Source organism: Lycium barbarum, unplaced genomic scaffold (genome assembly GCF_019175385.1).
Source record: "Lycium barbarum isolate Lr01 unplaced genomic scaffold, ASM1917538v2 unchr_scaffold_33, whole genome shotgun sequence".
Classification (NCBI taxonomy): Eukaryota; Viridiplantae; Streptophyta; class Magnoliopsida; order Solanales; family Solanaceae; genus Lycium; species Lycium barbarum.
In genome coordinates, this window is record NW_026843486.1 from 69,018 (window position 1) to 94,748 (window position 25,731).

The 25,731-nt window shown below is 33.4% G+C and overlaps 1 pseudogene; it reads right to left on the reverse strand.

The window, feature by feature from the left end:
* Nucleotides 1-1,052: 1,052 nt before the first annotated feature.
* On the reverse strand, nt 1,053-6,215 carry LOC132625703 (nudix hydrolase 8-like; annotated as a pseudogene).
* Between the last annotated feature and the right edge of the window lie 19,516 nt (nt 6,216-25,731).

Consider the following 25,731-nt stretch of genomic DNA (forward strand, 5'->3'; position numbering starts at 1 on the left):
TTCCTTGATATCCATGAAGTTCAAATCTTAGGGCATTAAACCCAACACATTGGAAGCCCGTATTTAAGTATTTATGTACATGAATTTTGTATTTATATTTGTTGTTGTATTCCTAATCTTCCATTACGGTTATTAGGAACCCTAGCTTAATCCATGAATCATGAATTCTTCCTCATGTGTTCTCATCATGTTCATATGAAACTTTATGATTTTATTTTGCAAGTTACAAGCATGTTTTCAAGTCAATTACAAATATATGATTATGAACTATTGTATTACTCATAAATCAAGAATATGTTTACAAGCTATTTCATGAACCATGGTTACAAGTTATTTCGTGAAATCATGATTACAAGACAAGTACAAGTTAATTCACGAAAGTCATGGGCTTCTTAGCCAACTATATTATGTTCATGTTTTTGGGAGTTGCACGAATTACCGAGAAGGCTCAGATAGCCTGAAACTATGTAGCCACCATAGGACAAGGATCGCTCCGCCCACTTAGGACGATACCTTAATTTTACACTGAATGGATCCATCAGGCATGTTACCACCTTATACTCTGGCAAGGTATGAGGGCTCTGCTGGTCCGGCGAGGTACCAGACTCCACGTATCCACGTGGTGATATCATGTGTCGGTTTATGAAATGCTCTCCCTACTTATCATGTTTTTACTTATGTTATATATATACATATGTACTCATGCTCATGATCATGTCCAGGTTTTCAGTTTCAGTTCTTATCATGTTATTCCATGTCCCATGTTGTTTCTTTCGGTTGCTTTACATACCAGTACATTCAATGTGCTGACGTCCCCTTTTATTGCCCGGGGGCCTGCATTTCACGATGCAGGTATGGATTTACAGGACGACGCTTCTGCTCATTAGGATTTGCACGTACCAGCTTATTGGTGAGCCCCATCTCATTCGGGGTTTATACATTGTATTTCTTTATTTAGTTTTACATCTAAAGGTATGTTGCGGGCCTTGTCCCAGTAAGTATGTTTTTTCCAGTCAGACTCATGATAGAGGTTTCATAGACTAGACAAGTCAGTTATGTCATGTCAGACATTTGGAGTCGTATAGCCATTTTGGCTCACTCATGTTTAAACAAGTATTTTATTAAGTATTATGACTTACCATGTTTTATAAAGGCTCATCATGCATTCACGTTATATTCCGCTTATGTTATGTATCATGATGATTCAGCAAGCCATGTGGTTCGCTCGGTCACATGCAGTCAGGCAACGAGTGTCGTGTTACGTCCAGGCCATGGTTCGGGGCGTGACATGAATCATCAACTGTGTTGAAATACATTGTGGAAAATTTGTCATCAAATTTGGAAACCATTTGATGGACAGATAATCCGCAGTAACGCTTCCCTAGTCGAGCGATGAAAATGTCAATTATTTTCTTGAACATGTCATTTCCTTGGATTAGTGGCTGCTCCACGAACTCAATTAAAGGCATCCACTGTATCGTGAAAATAAAAAACAACTCGAGTAAATGCAAGGTAGCATAAAACTGCACACTCTAGCCAAAATTGTTAAGAAAACTCAACACCTAAAGCTAGCTTATGAGTTAACACCCCTTGCACAGCCAAGACTGAACATCTAGTGCATGGACAATATAGCATGGGAGTTCAACATTGCGAAGCCAAGAACATCTGGTGCATGGACAATAAGTAGTTTCTAATTTTTCTTGAGGTTAATCAATGTTTTTCTCCAAAAGATTCAAGTAATGGATAAGATTAAAAATATAATGCGGATAATATCATCACCGAGATGGGATGCATTGAACAGAAACTATCATTTAGTGAAGGAAATACATAAATCAAATTCATTTTCACTGACTATTAATTTATGCAATATATTTACCTTAGCAGCCTGAATTTCTAGATCATCAACCATGATCTGTTTCGACAGAGGTTTTAACAGGCAGACGAAGAATAAATCCAACTTTTCAAAGGCCACATTATGTGCATGCCTGAAGAAGGACATCGATAAATTTAATCAATTTGTTACATCAGAACACAAGAAGTATCCTAAAAGTGAAGTCTAGCAAGTAGTACTTCTACATTCTCTGTGTCTGAGCAAAGTTTTGCTCGGATACTTATTGTATCAGCATTTCATGTTTCTATAAAATTGCTAATAAAACGGAACTAAATAGTCACTGTACATCATCATAAAATTATGGTCCTTTGAAGAGGAAAAATTGTTACCTGAAAGCCATAACCTCCACAAATTCAGTATCAATCTGGAAATATAATATGAAATAACCATCATTTATATAACGATTGCTCGTTATAAATTGCTAGTTTAGGTATGAGATATGTTAAGATATGTTAAGTGTGAATTTCTTACCCCAGTTTCCTCCTTCACTTCTCTCACAACTCATGTAAAGATCTCCTCTGACTGTGATTTTGAGGCAAGAACAATGTTTAAGGAGTTAAGTATGCAGATTTCATGCTTCAGTAGTATTTACTTCAGTCAAAAGTGACCAAAATGTTATGGTCAAATTGCAGTAAAGGAATATACCTCAAGAATGAAACCAGTTGGTATTTTCCATAAGCCTGAAAGAGCCGGCGCAGAATGTTTCTCTTGCACGACGAGCACCTAAAGCAGTAATTTTATTAGCCTAAGGGACTACACAAAAAATTCAGAAGCTTATACTAATCCCCCTGTCCCAATTTATGTGAAGGTGTTTGACTGAGCACGAAGTTTAATAAATAAAGGAAGACTTTTGAAACTTGTGATCTAAAACAAACCATAGAAATTTGTGTGGCTAAAAATAATCTCATTAAGGGTAAAAGGGTAAATTTAAAGTTATATATAGTGTTTCTAAATATAGAAAGGTATCATTCTCTTCGGAACATATTAAAAAGAAAAGTGCATCACATAGGGCCTTCCAAACAAGAAAATATGCACCTCATTTTTGTCATTGATCACAAAACCTCCAACTCCAACTTGATGAGATGCATTAGAAGGAAGCATGTAGGGTTCATCTGGTATCCAATAAGTCATCATGACATATCCTCTTTCCGCATGATGATACTGAAATCCTTCCTGTGCATAGTTTAAGTTCGACCACTATGTTAGCCAGCTTTCAACAATCAAAAGAACTAATAGCAAAACCTTAAAAAGATTTTTAAAACAAAATTTAGTTTGGAGAATAACTTCCGGTGTCTCGCTTTTATTGTCCTATCTCAATTCATCAACAAAAGGAATACCTTCATTGCAATTCATCAGAAAAAGGAAATACCTTTACTGCAATAGGAACTAGATCACATCTTTCCAGTGGTAGTTTAAGCCAAACTCCCCTCTTCCCCTGTTTCGAGAGCCATCAATTAGCAAAAGGTGTTTTATTAACAAAGATTACTATGTCTCATTCCCAAATGTAAACATATGGAACTTAGGCCTAATTCTACCCCAAAAGCTAGATCATGAGGGGAGGATTACTCAAGTCCATATAAGCAGACCACCAGTTCATTCTCCAACCAATGTAGGACTCTAACCCACTCTAAGACCAAAAAAGTAGGGGTAGACTATGTGAATCCTCACGGACCATATTTCTCCATTTAAATTCATCTCAGACTAGTATTGTACAAAATGTGAAGTACTAGAAAGTTCTTTGTATTTCCTACTAGCATAAAAATCTCTAACAGGGACAAAGACTCCTAGAAAGCATAGAACCTAAAGCAAATGTTGTAACATGATTAACACATATTCTCAACTAATTAGTATCGCATATATAATTTTGTTTCTTCCGCTGTGCCCTATCTTTCACTTAATCTACATTGATTCCAAGAGATTATAGATCTTTCGAGTCTTCCTTCCCTGTGATTTTAAGTCTACGTAATAATATTTGACAAAAATTGTGAGTCTCACAAACTTTCATCATGCGTGTTTTCCAATCGCAAGAGTTGTCGACAAAATAAAAATAAATAAAAAAATGTGAAATGCAATAGCTTACTGTGTGATAATCAACACGACGTAGTAATCAACATTAGACAAGAAATCAAGTAATGAAATTTGAGACTAGTCTAGTATAGTAATTGCTAAAAAAAAAAGTCTAGTATAGTAGTTGTTGGAAATGAAGTACCTTCACTTTCCAATGAGAGAGAGATGCACGAAGCACGAAGGAAAATTTGTCGGGATTGGATGGTAGTCTTTCTGGATTGATAAGTACTCCTCCATATTCATCATCAGCGGCATCAAGTACCCATTTATCTCTAAAATACAAACTTGTATGGTTTGTGCCATTTATCTGATCAGAGAAAGTGTCCACTAAGAAATTCTTTTCGCTTACTGATCTTGTAGCATCATATGAAGCGCTTGAATAAGAATTCTTCATTAGAAGCCCTGAAGGTAAAACAGAGAATTAACTTCATGTCAGATATAAACAGCAGCTTTTCTCATTTAGCAGTAGGAGGATATCCTTCTCTAAAATCTAATGAGGCACTTTGTATTGCTTCATTGTTGATTGTTCTACTTCGAGTTCATGCTTCCCTACTGAGAGATCAAATGGTAACATCATAGTAATAGCTCCTCAAAAGAGCCAATTATGAAACTTAAACTCATTTAAAACGGTACAAAATGAATGGAAATGTTAATGAGAGCCTTTTATGTCAACGGTACGCTTCAACTACAGTGTTGCAGGAGTTTTGTTAAGTATTCAAGAAAAATTTGAAAAACTCCTAAAGCTAAAAAGGAGGGGATTCAAAAAGAAATTTCTTTTGATCGAGAAATTAAAAACGCCTAAAGCTAAAAAGACTAGAAACTGTGGTTAGCAAGAAACGAACTTGTGTCCTCTATGAGAATTTGAACCCCTTTTACCACTGAGCTAAGCTTTTGGCTTTTGTTAAGGGAACTCAACATTTAATATTTATATATAAAAATAAATTTGACAAACCCCTTCTTTCTACCTAGATCTGCCCATAACTGCAGGGGGGATGCTTTTTCTTGCCTAAGCACGCAGAAAGATTTTGTTAAAGGATGGCGGTAAGACATGAACTCTCATGCCATGTTGCACTGTATAACCACAACGTCTAAAAATTAGGTTACCAAATTTAAACAAGAAACACATTTTCTTAGTACATGAGAAAAGTGGAATGAAATTATAGTAAGGAACTTCTCCATCCTTGTAGTTCCTTAAATATGAAAACGCCCACCAATCATTACAACTATTGAAATGCTTACATTTATCTATAGAGCTATTTGCTTTGTTACTTCATAGTTCAAACCAAGGCTCTTCACTTCAACAATCAACAAAATAACTTTTCTTATAGAATCTTATGCTGGCTTTCTCCAACTAAATACTTTTGCGCATGAAAATAGTACTTCCTCTGTTCCATTTTAAGATAGCCTAGGTACACTCTTTCCTTTTTAATTTTTTTTTTCGGAGAAGAATGACAGATTCATATATTTTGAAGCAATATAACTTTAAACTTCACATTTTATTCTTAATGACATGAGTTTTTAGCCACGGAAACGTCGACCTATTTAAGACTACATTTTCCAAAAGTCAATCTTTCCGTCTTAAACTTTATATCCAGTCAAACATATCTCACAAACAAAAGAGAGTAAAATCTTCTTATACCCCTACACTATCATGGATAGGCAAAATAACCTCATGATTAAATCAAAAAAAAAACAAAAGGGCACACAAACTTAAGCAAAAATCAGAAACTTACCTCTGCAAGAACAGAATTTGGGAGCCACATTAACACCAGACATGAGCTTTGAGTCAACAAATGAACTAGAAAACTCCATCCCTTTCATATCCACTGATTTGCACATAGATATTGCCTTATAATCAACAAATTTCAGCTCCATTTAAACTAATTTCCAGATATTCAGTTCCAAAGTCCAAATGCAAAACCAAAATCTTGACTGCTCTATAAATAACCCCAAATAAGAAAACCACGTACTATATTTTTTTATAAATAAATAAATCAAGAAACAAGATATTTTCTTGGGTATTTTCACCCTCTCGGAGAAAACTAGTGAAGATATTAAATACTAGTAGTATATAGTTTTGGCATTAAGTTAGAAAAAAACACAAAAAAAAAAACTCGTGATTAAAAGGAGATAAATTATGTCATGTACAACAGTAGCATAAAGTTAAAGCAAAGGTTCTAGCTTGATGGCATGTGGTTGAAAATGACAAAGTGAGAGGAAATGGAAAAAATTAGTGTGAAGAAGAAGAAGAAAGAGGAGGGGAGGAGTGCATTTTTAAAACGCGGCAGTTGTGTGTCTATTTAGTTAGTCATTTTTTACTCCCTCCATCAAAATTTAAAAAATAAAGGAAATTTTTTTAATCTTATGGACTAAAATAAGTCAAAATTATTTGTATGATAATACATCATCTTGTTAAGCGTAAAATATAAAGTTTAAAGTTAAATTAAATGCCAAATAAAGCAATGTATTATTCTTTTTAGATAAACTAAAAAGAAAAGTGTATCACATAAATTGAGACAGAGGGTGTCTTTTTTTAAGATCGATGTTATTTCATTAAAAGAAACTAATATATGTACTTGCACGATGCGCGATGCGCGATCATAGTAACTTATCTCACTTATGGACGAAAATTATTTTCTTTACAAATGATTGATATTAATAATTAACTTCATATTATTTATTTCAACTAACATTTGGACAAAATTATTAATCTATAGTTACACACTCCGATTTGTTGATATTATTATTAATCCTTAGGAATATTTGTTGAAAATATTTTTCATTCACCAACTAAATACAAAAATATATTCTTCATGAATAATGACTTATGTCATACTAAAAACACCATTAATCATTTTGTATATCAACGGTCTTTTAATGTAACAATCATTAACACCGGGTTAGGGGCAGGGGTATAGGACGAATGGACTAGTTGCGAGGACGAGGGCGAGGTCAGATGTAAGGGAGCACATTAATCAGCAATGGATTATCATTTATGAACCTTGTTTTTCTTGGAAACTCATTTAGGGCATGCCTAACACACAATTTAATCATTTTATGTAATGTGACAATCATTAATACCGGGTTGGGAGCTGGTGCGGTGCAGGGTGGGGGTGGGAAGGATTGGGTTGCGAGGGTGGGGGTACAGAAAACAATTAGCATGGAATGCGCCACTTATAGAACTTATTGGCTAAAAAGTAAGTATTATTTTTATTTTAAAAAGCTTTTTCTTCCAAAAAAAAAATGTATTTTTCAAAATCCGTAACCAAACAAACATGAAAAATTGTATTTTCCCTAGCAAGCATATCCTAAAAGCAAAATAAAACCAAATTGTCTATCTGGCGGAGGCCCTAGGAGTCTGGAGACAAAAAAAGAATAAGATATTTTTTAGGTACAATGCGTAGTGTCATCATTCATCACTTCCAAAAAAAAAATGTGTAGGTCATGCTTCCTGATTTTTCGCTTATCTTAATCATGAATTATTAGTTGTTAGAACTGTTATTCTATCCTTTTAACAAATGGGACAGACAATTAAGGGATACATTTTTCTCTTAATATAAATCAGGAATTATAGCATGATTTGAAATAAGAATTTCTGATTCTGTTATCATCACTCATTTTAGAACTCGACTAATTCAAATTGTGTCTTGAAAGTCTTACTTTGTGAGCAAAGTGTTATCTACCAAAAGTAATTCAGTTCCCAAAATTCGTAGCCTCTTATTTATTAAAATAATAAAGGAATCTAGTGCTTCAACACAATTTTTAATAGTGAAATATGACTCTTAACACATTATGTATCTAATTGTTAATGTGAAGTCGATCTTAATTCCTCTTTCTTATAAAGAAAAATAATAATTTGCAGAGAACATTCGATTCAGATAACTCAATTATTATTATGATTCGCAATTAATAACTAGTATCAAAAATTACAAATTTTGTACATCAACAACATATTCAGTGAAATCCCACATAGTGGGTTTAGGGAGCGTAGAATTTACGCAGACCTTATCTATACTTCGGGAGATAGAGAGGCTTTTCCGGTAGGCCTTCGAAAATTACAAAAATTACAAATTTTGTAAAAGAAAAATACTCCCTCCATTCCAATTTATGCGATATAGTTTGACTGGGCATGAAATTTAAGAAATAAAGAAAGACTTTTGAATCTTATGGTCTAAAATAAACCAAAGATATTTGTGTGGTTATAGATTATCTCGTTAAGCGTGAAAGATAAAGTTTAAAGTTAAATTGTTGTCAAATAAGGAAATATATCATTCTTTTTGGGACAGACTAAAAAGAATAGTGCATCACATATGTGATTGGGACAGTAGAGAAATAGATAACTAAATGATAAGAAGAAAAGCTAAATTGGATAAGAGATCATAGTTCTTCCATTATTGAAAAGATATTAGTTTTCTTTTTTCATGGAACTAAAATGAATGCATGGAAAAAAACAATTAACATTATTTGGGTTATAGTGAAGTCCACGTGGCAACACGTCAAGTTGGATTCATTTAGTGCACGTTATCCCCCCCCCCCCCCCCCCCCCGCGATCGCCCTCCAAAGGCATTGGTCTTTCATTTTTGTCCTTTGCCTAATACCCCGAGGTTCTGAGTTTGAACTCCAGCACAGTAAAAAATTAAAAAAAATCACAAGCCAGAGTTTCGTAGGAAAATTAGACCTATTCGGGCAAAAGTTAAGCCTTAAGGCAGATGTTTGCAAAATTCCAGCTGAGTAAAAACTTTACCCTAAGTAGAATTTGCATTAAAATTTAACCTTATAAGGAGAGTTTGCAAGAAAACTCAGCCTTAAGGCAGAGTTTCTTAGGGTGGAGTTTTGTGGCCAAACTTTTCCTTGCGAATCCAAACTAAGCCTTGAGAATTTTTTGGCTGAGGGGGGTTCAAATTCAGAACCCTCAACCTACTTTTTTTTTCTTTCTCTTGATAAAGTTTACCGTGTGTCTTCTGTAACTACTGTGAATTAGGTAAAAGTGTTCACATTCATTTAAAGTAAACGAGATTATACGAGTGAGATCTGTTTTAATGATAGAGTACTTTCACAATCAATCAGAAGTTTTAGTCACATGAAAATAAGTGAAAACATTATTGATCATCTCGAACGGTATGCCGCACTGAGTTGTTTTGACTACAGAACCATGAATGTTTGTTGGAACGAATTCGATAATCGGGCTGAAGGCTTCTACCATCTTTCCCTCACTGTCACTTCCTTCGTATGAATGTTGAGTCATCCAAGCCTTTCTAACTCGACCTGACCCAGTCACCCTATGCGAGTGGCAATTCAAAAAGTGAAACTCTCGATGATAGTTTGACAATCTATCCTCAATAGGGGGCTTTATTCTTTTGATTAGATTAGGAGTCGCAAGACTGCAGCGCGTAACCCCCTATTTTAGTGACAAATCTATTTATAGTAAATATGCAGAGTTAATTTCCTAGATAGTCGCCCAAGTTTGGACAATTGCCTACCAATATTATTTTTGTTTCTTTTGGGACAACAAATTCACTCAACTATCCCTATTTTCGTCAAAATATACTAAGTACCTCAAAACCCTCCTTCTCTCCTAGTTGGCATCCCATATATTAAAACTATTTTTTTTTAAATTACAAACGTATTTAATTCGTTAAATACATTTAACCAAGTTCATGGCTTACCCGATTAAACATGACCCGATTAAAAAAGTGGCATGTAAGTTTAAGTTTTTCCAAATCATACTTCTCCGCATTTCCAACTTCAAGTTAACGGATTTGCTATTTCATCATTTTACGCGACACCAATCATCTAGTGATTCTTGAAAATACTTATTTTGATGGTTAATACTCTACATTAAATAATGAGTTGCTAACGAGCTTAAGATATATGAAATTTTATCCTTTTGGTCTCAATTTAAATGTTGCTCTTTTTTTCTTTTCTTTTTTTCTCTTTGGAATTTGTTAATTTTCTAATATTTCTTAAGCCATATTTAACCCTTATAGAAAAATAGATCAGTGTTTATCTTACACCGTAAAATGACTAGATTAACTATCAAAAGAATGAACTAGAGCGTTTATAAAAAAAAATGAATTTTTAATCTAATTTTTCCTTTGTATTTTGAGCTATTTATCATAATATATAGTGTCTAATTTTCGGTATTTTCATTGCCATACTATCAAGTTTTATTTTTATTTCTCATGCGAATTTTCATTACTATAATATTTATTTTAAAGTATTATATTATTACGCTTATATTTTATTTTGAAATATTATTTTACTAGTCTTATATGAAATATAACATATTTTTAGTCTATTTCATGTTAAGATGTAGATATTCCAACTTGTCATGTTAATATCTAGCAATATATTAAAATAAATCCCTAAAGTAACTCAAATTATATTTTTTAAAATTTAAACTTTTATTTTGAAACTTAATCTATAAATTAAAATACTTTAATTGGTCATATTTGATAGAGCATAAGACATGAGTTTGGTTAAATAGATTTACTAGTAAGAAAATAAGCTTTAATGACATGATATGCCAACCGGGAGAGAAGGAGGCCTTTGAGGTGTTTAGTATATTTTGAAGAAAATAAGAATAGTTGAGTGACTTTGTTGTCCTAAAAAAAACAAAAATGATATTTATAGGCAATTGTCAAAACTTAAGTAACCATCTAGGGCATTAACTCTTGCACGAAACTTACTCCGTAGATCGATATGTACTTTAAAGCAAACCCTGTTATTTGCTTATGACATAACTAGCTCTATATTCAATTCAGGAAAGAAGGGAGAGTGGTGGAAATAGTTAGATTTTTCTTCTAAGTGCACTCCTTGAGACGAATGTAATTTCCTTTTATTTTATTTCTTCTTCTTCTTCTATGCAAACCAAACAAGTAAGACATTCATTTCCTTTCCTTAGCCTTCTCAGTGACCAAACAAAAAGAAATGGACACACGTCCCAGTTTTGTTTTAAAAAAAAAAAAAAGGGAAAAGGGACAAAATAACCCCTGAACTTTGGAGAATAGTTCATTCATACCCTTCGTTATACTATGGGGCCAATTATACCCTTACCGCTATACTATGGGGTCAATTATACCCTTAACCCAAACGGATTGCCACGTGGCATTATCTTAGACGCCCAACACATTTTCCCCCCAAATAATTATTTACCCACCAAATTTAATCCAGCCCAACCCGAATATAATATTTTCACCCAAAATTATTATTACCCAACCGTATACCCCTTATTCAAATGGCCCTTATTGAATGCTGGAAGGAATCAAAAGAAGACTAAAATGAAAAAAGAAAAAAGAACATATATCTTTGGGTAAGAGTAGATCTATTCGTAATTTGTATTACTGGAGAAAAGAAAATATTGTTTTTAATTTGAGTGATATATGCTAGACTTGTTAGCTTCTATGAATTTATAACATAAAACAAGTCCAGTTTTGACTAAAATGAATTAACATGTTTTTGTTTTGTGAGGTCGGTAGCAGTGATTTACTGTGGGGAGAGAGGTCGGAGACGGTATAGTTTAGAGAGAGGGAGAATGTAGGCGATAGTGTAGGGTTATTTGAATAAGGGGTATACGGTTGGGTCATAATAATTTTGGGTGAAAATATTATATCCGGATCGGGTTGGGTAAAATTTGGTGGGTAAATAATTTTTTGGGAGGAAAATGGATTGGGCGTCTAGGATGATGCCACCTAGCAGTTTGTTTGGGTTAAGGGTATAATTGACCTCATAGTATAATGGTAAGGGTATAATTGGCCCTATAGTATAACGAAGAGTATGAATAAACTATTTTTCAAAGTTCAGGGGTAATTTTGGTCCTTTTCCAAAAAAAAAAAACCGTTGGGTGAGAAAAAGGAAAGAAATGTGCCTTAAATTACCTAATAGAGAATCTTTTTCATTAAAAAATTTAAAAAGTTCAATTTATTCAAGAACACAACATTCTTAGATTGAATAACCCACATGTTATATACTAAAAATAATTTACATTAGTGGGGCAGCCAAGAATCGCGCTAAAAAATGTTCAAGATTTAATAAATATGAATAAAACGTACTCTTCGTCTTCATGTGTATGTCTTACCGTTTGAATTTTGAGAGTTAAACAAAAGTTTTTTGGTTGGAATTTTTTTCATGTCTTTTAAATAATTAAAATTTATTAAATTAAAATCTATTAAATATTGTGACTTACAGCATGTTGTGTGTGATTCTTAAATATGTAAATTTTATTTTAAAAAATTGAATTCACAATCAAAATTATGAATTTGACCCTCAAAAGTCAATTGGGCAGAGAGAGTAATGTTTAGCCTTATATATACAATATAATTTTTTGATAAAATATAACTCAACTAACCATTTTTTTCTAGCTATATATAGCTTTACCCCTTATCTGCATACACATTAATCTCGAATTCTCAATAAACTTGACTTTGCAAGATAATTGAGATAAGTGATTTATGCTTCTTCTTCAGGACAAAAAATTTAATCCGTGTGATTATCACATGTGAAAGAGGTCAAGGACAACGAGCTGTAAAGATTAAAATAATTAAGATTGTTAAATCATTATAATACCTAATTGAAAGAGATGTTTATTAAGACCCTACCTTTTAAAAGTTCTAATACATAGCTTTACCCCATAAGCGCAAAAATTTACTTTGTTGAAAGACAATAACACAATCAAAGTTGTCGTGTGTGAACCAATGTCATCATGACATTTTTTTTGGCTTCTCATTTGGTGTTCAATATTTATTTTGAGGTCAGATAAATATAAACTTGCACTAAAAAGTTTAACTTTTAGAAGTAAAGCACTTTCGATCAAAGTTAAGTTCATACTTAATGCTCAAATCCCAATATTTTGATTAAAAATGTGGGTTATGATCTATGCGAGTCAATCCATGACAGGATGGTGCGGATTGAAAACATCAAAATATGCTACGTGGGATGGTGCTGGTGGGTTGAAGTTGTTGTGGCTTTAAGCGGGTTTGTCCTGCAACCACACCGCCCCGGACCACTTATCATCCCTAAATGCACACATGTACGAATATTTATAGATGCATATAAAGTACGTATTTCTACTTGTACAATCATAAAAAATACTTGGCTTTCTCACACTCTACAATCTGAAAATACTCTATATGTTCCAAGAATCCCCATTACAACATCCCAAAAGCAAAATTACACAGAATATTCCTTCTACGATATGGTGGTAACATCTCAAATAAGCTTCACTTACATGAAACATGTAAATGTCACTACAAGAAAAATGGCTTTTAGTGATGAAAAACATGATTTCTAAAAGTCAAATTCCGGTCCTTAAAAATCAATAGCAATCAAAAAAAATTGGTCTGAGCCCGTCTTTATGAGCTCCCCGCAAAAAATTAAATCCTTTAAACCTTTTAGCAGAGGCAGTTTTTGGATTTCACAATCTTTTAAATTTTGGCCAAAACTTTTTGTTAGTACCTTACTGGGACAAAATTGTTATGTAACTGGTCCTCTTTTTATTTTTCTTGCAACTTATGACCTTTAAGATCATAGCCTAAAGATTCGTTTTAAGCAAATTGAAAATCTTACGAGAAAAACGTTAAATCATGGTCTAAAATTTTATAAAATTTACACGGTTGTTTAATTGTCTGTCTCATGTATATAATTGCACGAGTTTTAAAAATATTGACGAGATCTAATAATGGCCTAACAAGGAACATATGTGCAAATTAGCCTTTTATGGAACAGAAATGTGTTTCTAAAGGCCCAATATCATATGAGGCCAACCCGCTTCTTTTTTAATCACTTGAATCTAGTGATGTTCGGATTGGACAAATTTTGATTACCAAACTTGGTTTGAGGAAGCCCGAAAAAGCTTTTATTTAGCAAAATGAAATACGATTCAAGTAGTGCAAATATACCCGTGGGAACGAAAGTAATAATCGGCGCCAAGTTCGGAGGTATTTTAACCACTTCAGCCAAAATCATTTCACACCCTTGCTACTCCTAATGATTGTTCATAGTTATGTTGTTAGGCTCATGAAACCAAGGATAATGTAGCCTAATATGTGTTTATATCAAATTCATGTAACTTACCGTAGTTAAGTAAGTTAATTAAGCGAATGCATACATTTATTAACCATTGTTAAGTGATTTTATGGTATATTCATAGACATGTCATGCATCCATTGTTATGGTGTAAACACCCAGTTTGGATAAGTTTTTAGCACTTGTCCAATGTGTAATTTAAATACTGAATCCATGTCATATTTGTTCTTCAAATGTCCTACTTCAGCATCAGTCTGGAACAAAATCCATTGGGCTGAGAATGGGGTGTTCGCGAGAAATCAAAAAATCAGGGTGTTCGCGAGAAATCAAAAAATCAATCCGAATCAAATGCCAAATCAAATTGAGAAAAAGATCAATAAATTTTTTTGGTTTGATTTAGTTTTACTTTTAAATTTAAAAAGCCGATATTATTTGGATTGGTTTTAGTTTTAACTAAATTAAAAAAAAAAACTGAAAAAATCAAACCAAATCGACTATATGGATCAGTAGTTAAAAATTATAATTACATTTATGATATATATATATATATATATATATATAAAGTTTTGTAGATTAATTATCTTTATATTATATATATGTCGGCCGAGTTAAATCTTTGCTTCTATATAATATACTAATAATTCTCTACAATAGTGTTTTCAAATATATGTTGAAGAAAATCTAACATTTAGATAATCCCCCAATTCTTCTTATAGCCAATAGTCAGATTTACTCGGTTTAGGTGATGTGAGGTCGATGATTATTTTAGATTTTGATTCAAATTCAAAGCATTTGCTCTGCATTTTAACAAAATCTATAGACTCAAAGCTTGAAATCGACGGTTGCGATTCAAGCCTGGTGAAATTGCTCTGTTTTCCATTAATTTTGTTGATATGAGCTCGAATCAGATGAATTAAGTCCAAATTGAAGCAACTTGAATGAATGAGAAGAAAAATCAAATTTAAAGCAATCTATAGATTCAAAGCTTGAAATCTACTGCTGTGATTCAAGCCTGAAGAAACTGCTCTGTTTTTTTTTTTTACCAAATTTGCTGATTTTGATCTCAAATCAGACGAATTAAGTCCAAATTGAAGAAAATTGAATGAATCAGAAGACAAATCAAATTTAAAGCAATCTAAAGACTCAAAGCTTGAAATCGACGGTTGCAATTCAAGCTTTGAGAAATTGCTCTGTTCTTTCATCAATTTTGCTGATGAATTAAGTCCAAATGTGAAGCAAATTGAATCAATTAGAAGGCAAATAGTTACAATAAGGAGATCCTGAGCAAAATCAGTCTGAATGAGAGTTGAACTCATAGTTGTGAGCTTGGCGCTAAAAATCATAGTTGTAGGTGAGAAATCACTAAGGAGATGATTTCGAATATTCTCCAGTGCGAAATACTCGTCTAGATTATTCTCCATTGAAATGCTAAAACTGAACAAATATTTGTAAGTTTCTTGGGAAATGGAGAAAAAGTGTAGAAGTTGAAGAGTCTGGAACTTTTCTAACCCAAAAAAAAAAAAAAAGGAACCAAACTAACCCGTTAAAAAAAAAGAACCAAAGTAGGCTTCACGCATAGAATCTATGCGTGAAATGGCCAATGCGTACATTTACACTTTGGTCCTTTTACGCACAGAATCTGTGCGTGAAAGGGCCAAAGTGTACATTTACACTTTGGTCCTTTTACGCACAGATTCTGCACGTGAAACTCTCTCCCCCCCCCCCCCCCCCCCCCAAACCCAACCTTTATTCTTTGGAAATCAAACTCAAAATTAAGTCTTTTTCCGTACTTTTACTGAAGATTAGTCATGTTTCAACACACCGGAATATAAATATTTTATATAGAACTTAATAGTTTTTTTAGTGTATAATAATAACGGCTCATTACATCAAGTATACATATACATTTGGATCATCGTTTTAGGGGTTGTAAAGTGCTCCGAAGTAAGTATGAAAACTTGTTATATTTAGGTTTATATTAGGTTGTTTTTTTTCTTTTATGTCTTTTTTATTTTGTCATTATATTGTGTAATCCACACCTTTTGAATGTGCAAAAATAAATATAATATTTAAAAATAATTCATCCAATACGAGAGGTTCATAATAATTGAAAAATATTTCATTCCATTAGCAACGAAATACATCATTAAATTACAATAGACTTAAAAAAAAATCAAGTTCTAGACACTCTTCTACTTCCAGATGTGCTGCCACCACGGGAGTTTTGCCCACATGAACGCTTATCATGCCCAAACTGCTTACATATCGAGCACTTACGAAAGTAAACCTTTTCGCTAACATCCATTTGATTGTGATAACGGGTTAGCTTGTTTTTTCCTAATTTACGGATATGATTCTTATTCGCAACCACAAAAAACGGCGTGGCTGGCCAATAAGCTTGATTACCAAGGGGGTGGAAGTGGCCGGAATATGCTCTAAGGTATTTTACAACCTTATATTCCTCTACCACATAATCAGTTACATTTCTGGCCATTCTCTCAAAGCACTTGACTGCATAAGAACATGGCATGTGGTACGTTTTCCACTTACCACAAGTGCATGATTTTGTACGCTCAGTAACGATATGTTTGTTTCCTCCTGTACCGTTGTAATAACCCGTTCTAACTTCATACACTCGTTCAACGACGTCATACTCGGTCATTTGGTGACCCTCTACCTTTCTCCTATGGTGCTCCATATTTTTGTAGGGCTTTGACATCCATGTTTCGTCCTAGGCTAATATGGCTCTGGCCTGCCTTGTCCTATCCGCAAATCGCTCCACGACCTGCTTGAAAGTTAGTCTTACCATTGCAGTGACAGGTAGTCCTCGAACAGATTTGAGGAATCCATTGAAAGACTCCGAGCTGTTCGTTGTGAGCATGCCCTATCTCTTTCCTCCATCAGCATAAAACGTCCATTTTTAAACTTCTAATTTCATCTACCAGACATATGCCTCTTCACTTACTTCCCTTAGCAGCTCCATTTTTGCAGCCCATTTTATTTGTTGATGCAGCACCGCAGCCCCCCACATCAATTTGTTTACAGTGCCATTTCCAAACTTTGTTTGCAAATTAGCCTTTAAGTGCCTTAAACAATATCGATGGTAAGCATGTGGAGGCTGCCACCCTTCTAGAGTATGCATCTTGTGCAATATGCCTTTATGACGATCTGATAGGACACATATACCCTGATGACCCTTAATAACATGAGTTTTCAGATGAGTCAAGAACATCCCTTATGTCTCGTTGCTCTCGTTAGCAGCAACTGGGAAAGCAAGAGGGAATATTGACCCATTGGCATTCATAACTATTGCAATTAGGAGCTTGATGTCATATCGGCCATATACATGTGTCCCATCTATTGATATCACATTCCGGCAGTGAGCAAAACCATCAATACTTGGTTTGAATGCCCAAAAGACGAAGTTGAAAATTCTGCCCTCTAAAAGCTACCACTGTACAACAGTGCTAGGATTAGCATGTTATAGAGCCGCCATATACTCCGGCACGCCCGAAAAAAGGATTCCTAAGTTCCAAAGATCATCTCAAAAGCACGTCTACGCCAGAGAAATCCCTTTCTCTTGCTTATGATTTAACCATATTTGGAGTGGACCATGCTAATACAAGTTTTGAGAGGCATCCTGCATAACTTTAAACAAACAACATTTAGCAATGATATTTTAATTGCTATAAGATATATAATGTACTAGGTCAGAAAAGGTACCTTGGAGTTTCCTCAATGTCTTTAAGTAACACATGAGCAATCATGTTTATATCTAAATTCAAATAATCCGCTCGATTTTGTCCCATATCACAAGTGTGCTTTGGATAGAATTTTGTGATTTCCTACAGACCATCAGGCTTAACAATTCCACGAAGCAACCACCGGCCGCCTTGAGTCTGTCGCTTACAAACCAGCCTCCATACCGATTTGGTTGAGTCATCGACCTTAAACTCCCTCATATCCTTTATACAATACATTCTGACAGTCCGTTGCAATGCCTTTTTTGATGTGAACATCATTCCTTTTGCAAGGACGTATTCATCAGTCATGAGATTTTTTTGTTCAATCCACATTTTTTGGCGACTTATATCATCATCTCTTGTGAAGATAAATGCATCCTCACGACCTTGTAGACTATCAAGATATGGAATATAGTCAGAATACCGCTGCATTAGGCTGTCAGGAGTTGGGTTTTCTGCCATCGGAGGTGGTACGTGGTGGTGAGTTGGTTCTGGGGACTAAAATGTGTATCTTCTTCATCCCCTTCACTATCTTCATCATCGGTTACCTCTGCATTATTAGCTGGTTCATCGCCATCACTCTCTGATGTATCCACATAACTTGGACAATCAGCGCCATCTAAGAAAGGCCTCCTCCTACACGACAAAAAGCATATGTTAAATTCCACACATCAAGGTGATGAACCTACACATATTGATAATGAACATGGTGTTCAGAATGATCAACTCCACCAAACTGAGAGGAATGCCCAACATCCACAGTTGGTAGCACTGGCGAGTTTTGATAATAATCCACTGCACCGAACTGAGAATTATTATAATAATCAGCTCCACTGAACTGAGTGTTTTAATAATAATGAGTTGCTCCACTAAACTGAGATAATTGCCCAATATTACTCGTATCAGGTCTATAACCCTTACAAAGATTTAAAAATGGTTATTTACTAATACATACAATAAACACGTGCTACTGCACAAAATAAAAATATAAGAATGCATATTTACCAAGTTTGATTAAATTGTTGAGTAAGATTTTCCAGCGGCACCTGGCCACTCAAAATGTCCCCGTAAGAACTAATATCTCCATACGTATTAACTTAACTGGGATGTTCTTTCGGGATCTCTCGGGGTATCTTTTCAACATACATCTCAAGAACATTAAGGGCGACTAAATGTTTTAATTTTTCTGGCGCATTCAAATAATTCCTTAAAGAATCATCATCATTGATATAATGCCTACCATAAAGCACTATACCATGGGAAACTAATTGTGGATATCTACCTGTTATAGAGATGTTATACTCATCTGGACTAACCTTCATTTTTTCATATATGTAAGTGACTAGTGATTCATAAGACATTTCAAGTGGACATTTAACATGAACGTTTGGTCTTTTTTGTAACGAACTGTACTATTGTCATCAAGGATAATACCATCCCAATGTATTGAAACCTTAACTGGTGGAATATATTGAGTCATTTTTTTGTAGGAAGTTTGATTTTTTTTTGAATGACTTAAGAGAGGTTTTTTTGAATGACTTAAGAGACTTAAAATTATGAAATGAATGAGTTTTTACCCCGTCTAACATTCTTCTTAAATAGATTCATATTGACCCTTATTGCGCATTGAAATGTTGCGCAGTAGTCACTATTTTCATCAAAAAATGCTGCATTGTATTGTCAAATCGGTCCTTTATGTGTCATAAAAAAGCTGAAATTGGCATGCATGATGTTTTGTCAAGTCAAGCATGTGTGTCATAAAAAAACTGAAATTGGCATGCATGATGTGCTGTCAAATCATGTTATATTGTGCATTGAAATGTTGCGTAATATGAATTAAATTCAAATAAACGGTCAAAGAATGCAACATTGTATTGTCAAATCGGTCCTTTATGTGTCATAAAAAAGCTGAAATTGGCAGGCATGATGTGTTGTCAAATCATGTTATATTGCGCATTGAAATGTTGCGTAATATGAATTAAATTCAAATAAACGGTCAAAAAATGCAGCATTGTATTGTCAAATTGGTCCTTTATGTGTCATAAAAAAGCTGAAATTGACATGCATGATGTGTTGTCAAATCAAGCATGGGTGTCATAAAAAAGTTGAAATTGGCATGCATGATGTGTTGTCAAATTATGTTATATTGCACATTGAAATGTTGCGTAATATGAATTAAATTCAAATAAATGATCAAAAAATGCGGCATTGTATTGTCAAATCGATCGTTTATGTGTCAAAAAAAAACTGAAATTGGCATGCACGATGTGTTGTCAAATCAAGCATGCGTGTCATAAAAAAGCTGTAATTTTCAACCATAATGTGTTGTCAAATCATGTTATATTGCGCATTGAAATGTTGCGTAATATGAATTAAATTCAAATAAACGGTCAAAAAATGCAGTACTATATATAACATGATTGACAAACAACTAGTATTCACTTTAAAACGAGTTATCATGACATTCTACACCCAATTTGGTAATCTTGATTCTATTACATGTTTTACCCCAACAAACATATTTGAATAATGGGTAGGACATGGGAACTAGATGATGATGATGATTTTCATTACTCAAATAACCCTAACAAAAGATTCAGTCGAGAATACAATAAAACATTGAGAGAGGAGTGGAATTGGCGTGTTAGGAAGGCTGAAGCACTGGAGCAAAAGTTAGCTTCAGTAGAGCTTAAATGCCCATAAAAAGGTACTATGTCAATGCCTCGTGGAACACCACAAGAGTTTAATTTTTCTCTTAATCATTTTCGTGAAGAGAACAATCGGATGCAAATACATTACCATAGGTTAGAATATGGTATACATGGTAGCACAAGATTTAAATCCAAGTGGGATTTGGACTGTGAAATGTCCGATGAAGATTAATATTTTTCATATAATAAGGTAAGTAGATAGGGTCATAAAGCCCCCCCCCCCCCCCTCCCGGGGGTACTTGGGGTTTGCAACTATATAAGTAGCCCTTTTTTTGTTGTTAGACTACAACATATTCACTGTCGAGTAGTAGAAACTCAGCTTGGTCTTTACTCCTTCAAAAAAAAAAATCAAATAGTAATGATGATGAGAGTTCAAACCATAGCAGTTTTTCGAGTGATACCAGTGATTTCAAACTAGACGAGCTAAATCCCCACCTTCTTATAGAGCGTAAATGATGATTTCTGCAGTGTCAAATATTCAGATCCGCGAGAATATTATTGCGGTTTACGCCTAGAATGGTCACATTGGATTGCCGAATCAGAACGTCTTGTTTGTGACTTGAAAAATCTCAACGCTGCAATCCTAATAAGGTACTCAATAACCATGCCTCGAGTAGGTCTAGAAACTTGAGAGCTTGTCGTACAAAGGATTAGAAAAGAAAACAACAGAATGCTGGTAAGTCGTTGTAGATTTTACATGCTAAAGTTGGCCGAAAAACAAGCATCATCAACCGGTAGAGAACTAACATCTCTTGAAAAAAGATGTGTATTAAGAGACCAACCAATATCGTTCTGAGGACGATATTCTGATGACGATTAGGGTCTATTTAGGCTCACTGTCTTAGATTATGGGTCATTTAACAACAATAAGATAGCACAAATAATCTTCCACAATTTAAGTTTTTCTTTCAAAGTTATTTTCTCATGTTGAGCGTCTCTAAGTTTAGACTTCAGCAAAATTCGGTTTTTTTTTTGGGAATCGGTGAGCAAGACCTTCAAAAGTTCAATTTTTTCTTCAGCTTACAGAAGCTTAAATTGCGAGTCCAACTTAGCGGTATCTTGAGAGATACGTGAAGTCGTGGTATCTCTATCAAAAAGTGAATTTTTAAACTTTGCCGCCATCGTTTTATCCATGTGAATGCTATCTTCCCACCGAAAGTGTTTGCAACCACCTATATCCTATAAAGAAAATCAGTTTTTTAAAGCAAAATATGTGGATAACGTGAAAAAAACACTAAAAAATGTAAAAACACTTACTTCGGGGACTTTACAACGCCAAAAATGGCGACCCGGATTATCTTGGGTCTTTGATATTTTTAGTTTACAGTAATAACCGCATTCACAAATATCATGTTGTATAGCAAACTTTGAAATTTCAAAACTTTGAAACATATTTTTTGGAGTGCAAAAGTGTGTTGAAAGGGTGAAAATGGAGGAAATGAAAGAGAAGAGTATGCTGGAAATGGGAGGTTGTAGTGGGATTTTGGTATTGGTTTCACGCATAGAATCTGTGCGTGAAAAGACCAAAGCGTAAATGTACACTTTGGCCCTTTCACGCATAGATTCTGTGCGTGAAGCCTACTTTGGTTTTTTTTTTTTTTTTTTTTTTTGCGTGAAGCCTACTTTGGTTCTTTTTTTTTAACAAGTTAGTTTGGTTCCATTTTTTTTTTTTTTTTTTAGGTTAGAAAAGTTCCGAACTTGAATTTGAATGGAGTGTGGACTAGTAAGTGGAAAACTATATACATATACTAGATGGAAAGCATGAAATCAACAGTCAGGATATATTTATAAGCTGAAGTCATGACGTTGTGGGGATAGGAGTTTGTATTATTATTTCGTATATGTTTCAACAAATTGAATTGAGAGATCCAATTGTTGAAAAAAGTCATCATTAGGGGAAAAATATCCTAACCAGAGGTGTTGGCTTCGAGCCTTAGAGTGTAAAAAACAATCCTATCAGGAATTACATAGCATAAATCCATATTATATTAGTGAACCAATGCACTACCGGAGTTCGAGTGAGAAACCAAAAAAACAAGAAATATGATTCGATGCTATGACGAATAAGATTCATCCACACTTAAATTGAGGTCCCTGAATTCGATTTATGAAAATAATATGATTCATGATTGGAAATATTTGGTCATTTTAAGAGATGTGATAGGATGAATGAAATTTCTCTATTTATAAAGTTTCTTTGATTCAAGCTTTACATATGAGAATAAATAAAAGTCATGATAGGGAATGCTTCGCTATTTAATTTAACGAATATGGTATATATGATGGGTGTGATTTCTGTATCCTTAAATTTAAATCCCGAGCCATGATTAAAAATTATTGACAAGAAACGCTTTGCTGTTAAATATGTGAGTAAATTAATCTGATGTTGGCCCACGTAATAAGACTATATATATATATATATATATATATATATATATATATATATATATATATATATATAGTTCATTAAATAAGGACAAATAATTAATTTTAAACCACATAAAACTTGAGTTGTCATAGAATTCTTAACTCGATGGTACAAAGTTCAATTTATAAATATGCCACTGTGTACTGCCAAATTATCATTCCGACTCGATATATGCCGGATTTATCCATTTGGACATATCTTTTGTAACTGATTTTTAGAGATAATACTTTTCTAGAAGATCTTGCAAAAGTTGTCGAGCAAAAAAAAGGTAAAGATATTTTTAGAATATCAAAATTACAACAATGTTCTCAAGTTAACTTATAATGGGGTCTGTTTCTAGAAGAAGTCTAGTTATGATGCTCAACTGAAAACATGAAGAGAGAGATGGAAAAAAGATAATGGTTCAATTAATGCAAGAACTGTTAAAGGAATAATAAGTTAATGGATGGTCTACCCACCATCCTTGAATAGATTCTAGAAATAATATATGTAAAATATTAGATGGTACTATTATAATTGTGGTTCCCATAAATTAAAAATAAGAAAAAACAATCCAATATCCTATGTAATGGCAAGAACCTAGACACTTTGACGAAACACTTGACTGATATATTAATCACAACATCTTCTTGTCTTAGACCTAGCACATCAAATAATTAAGATCCTCATTCTTATTTGTTTTCAATGTCACTGAATACATTAAAAATAAAAAGAGTTTAACTAATATACATGCAAAAAAATTCTTGCACTAGCTATTTGAATATCTAATAGATATCTACATATAATACTTTATAAAAATAAGACTTTATTTGAAAATAAGGTGGGTTATCTATTACAACAGGTAAAGACAACCTAATACTAACAAATTCTTTATCATATTGCTATATTGCTATATAGAAATTACATTCTTTTATAAATAGCTATATATCCGAAAGCAAATACAAACACTTTGATCCAAAAAGGAGAAAAAAGTGCAACCATTTTTTTTTTTTCATTTTTGGTTTAATCAATAGATATCTCTGATATTCTTTGACCCAATTAATCAATATACACATAGAAGCGGAATATAATTTTTAGTCTATGGACTTTGAAATTTAAAAAACGTAGCTTATTGATTTCTTCATAAAATCTTTATACATATAAATTGAATTTTTAGATACAAATACAAGATTTGAGTAAAAACTATTAAGTGTTACTGAATCCGTAGATGAAGGCGTAGCTTCGCCCCTGAATACAAATTGGGTAAGATCACTAAATGGGGGAAGACTCCTTAGCGGGAGATTTTTCTTATTCTAGAGCTCAAATTTGAGGCCTTCGATTAAGAGTGAACAAAACTCATATTATCCAATTATCTAGAATATGCGACAATATTTTAATTCAGGGGTTTCTAATGGTTAATGTACTAGGATTAGCATAATTCTTGTAACAAGCAAAGAACATGCTGCCATATTAATTTATATATCCAGCTTGTAGACCACTTGTATCTATATTAATTTTGTAATAAATGCAAAATTCGTAAAATTAATAAATATGTTATCCACTTGGAATTCAATTCAGTGACTGTTTTTCTTTTTTTTCTTGTTATTATATAATTTCTTGGACAAACTTTCTGGTACAAGACAATATTAGAAAAGTTTTAGCTGCAGCTTTGTATTTGATTATGTCTGGTTCCCTTTTTTTTAAAAAAATATTCTATAGTTTAATTTTCTAAACTGTGTTCTAATTTTTTTTTCTTTTGATTTTTAATATTCTGAAATTTGTTCAAATTGACAAGGGAAAATTATTAACAGAGAAACCGAGATTTTTTCAAAAAGAAAATTGCGGCTAAATTCCTTGAAAAATCAACCGATGTTTAACTAATTTTCTTTCAATTTTATTGTTTCACAACGTGAACATGCCTGCATTATAAATTTGTATTAATCTAATAGCTTTTCTCCAATATATGTATTAAGAAATTCGTTATTTATAAGTATTTGACTTTAAATCTAGTTACTAATGGAATGAGCAACTGTCCATACTACATTAACTTAAGATCGTTACATGAATTCATAAACGTCTTCAAAATTCCTTTGTAATGTTTTTTTGAAAGATGCACGCATGGCATTTTTGGCACGTAGTGACTGCTCTGAAAGTAGAGAAGACATAAGACGTATTCCACATCTAGGGGCGGACCTATGTAGAATTTTTGGGTGCTCCGGCACCCATTAAATTCAGTTACGGAGTGTATAACTGTATAGAAAATATAAAGAAAACAGATATAAATAGTTAATAGAGCACCCCCGAACTCAAAATTCCTGGATCCAGCACCCCCGAACTCAAAATCCTGGGTCCGCCTCTGTCCACATCTGAGAGTCAAAGTCAAAATACGAAACATGTACCAAGTTTGAATTTTTCCAAACATATTCGTTGATCATAAAAGAATCCGACAGCTTTCTTTAAAATTAGAAAAAGAATTATTTTAAGAGAATTAAATCAGTCAAACTTTTGAACAAATTTTGTTAGAATATTTTTTTAGTTTTGTAGGAACTTTTTGAAATAAAATAAAATAGGAGGAGAAATGATATAGCACTGTCTATGGGATATGTATTGTCAATTTATCTCTATCATCTATACTCGTAATTTGTGGTACATTTGGTTGGTAGGTAAAAATGCCTGTGATTAATTTATTAATTAGAGAGGCTTTTTATATGCATAGAATATTTTATTAAAGAAATAACATACAATGATCCTTCAACTTATGTTTTTGCATTTATATCAAAAGGGAAAAAAGTACATCTAACTTTTTGTAGGTAATCTGTATAAATAGAACAGTAAAAGTACTAGACAAAGAAAAGCATATGTCAAGAATGGAATATATTAATATTTAAG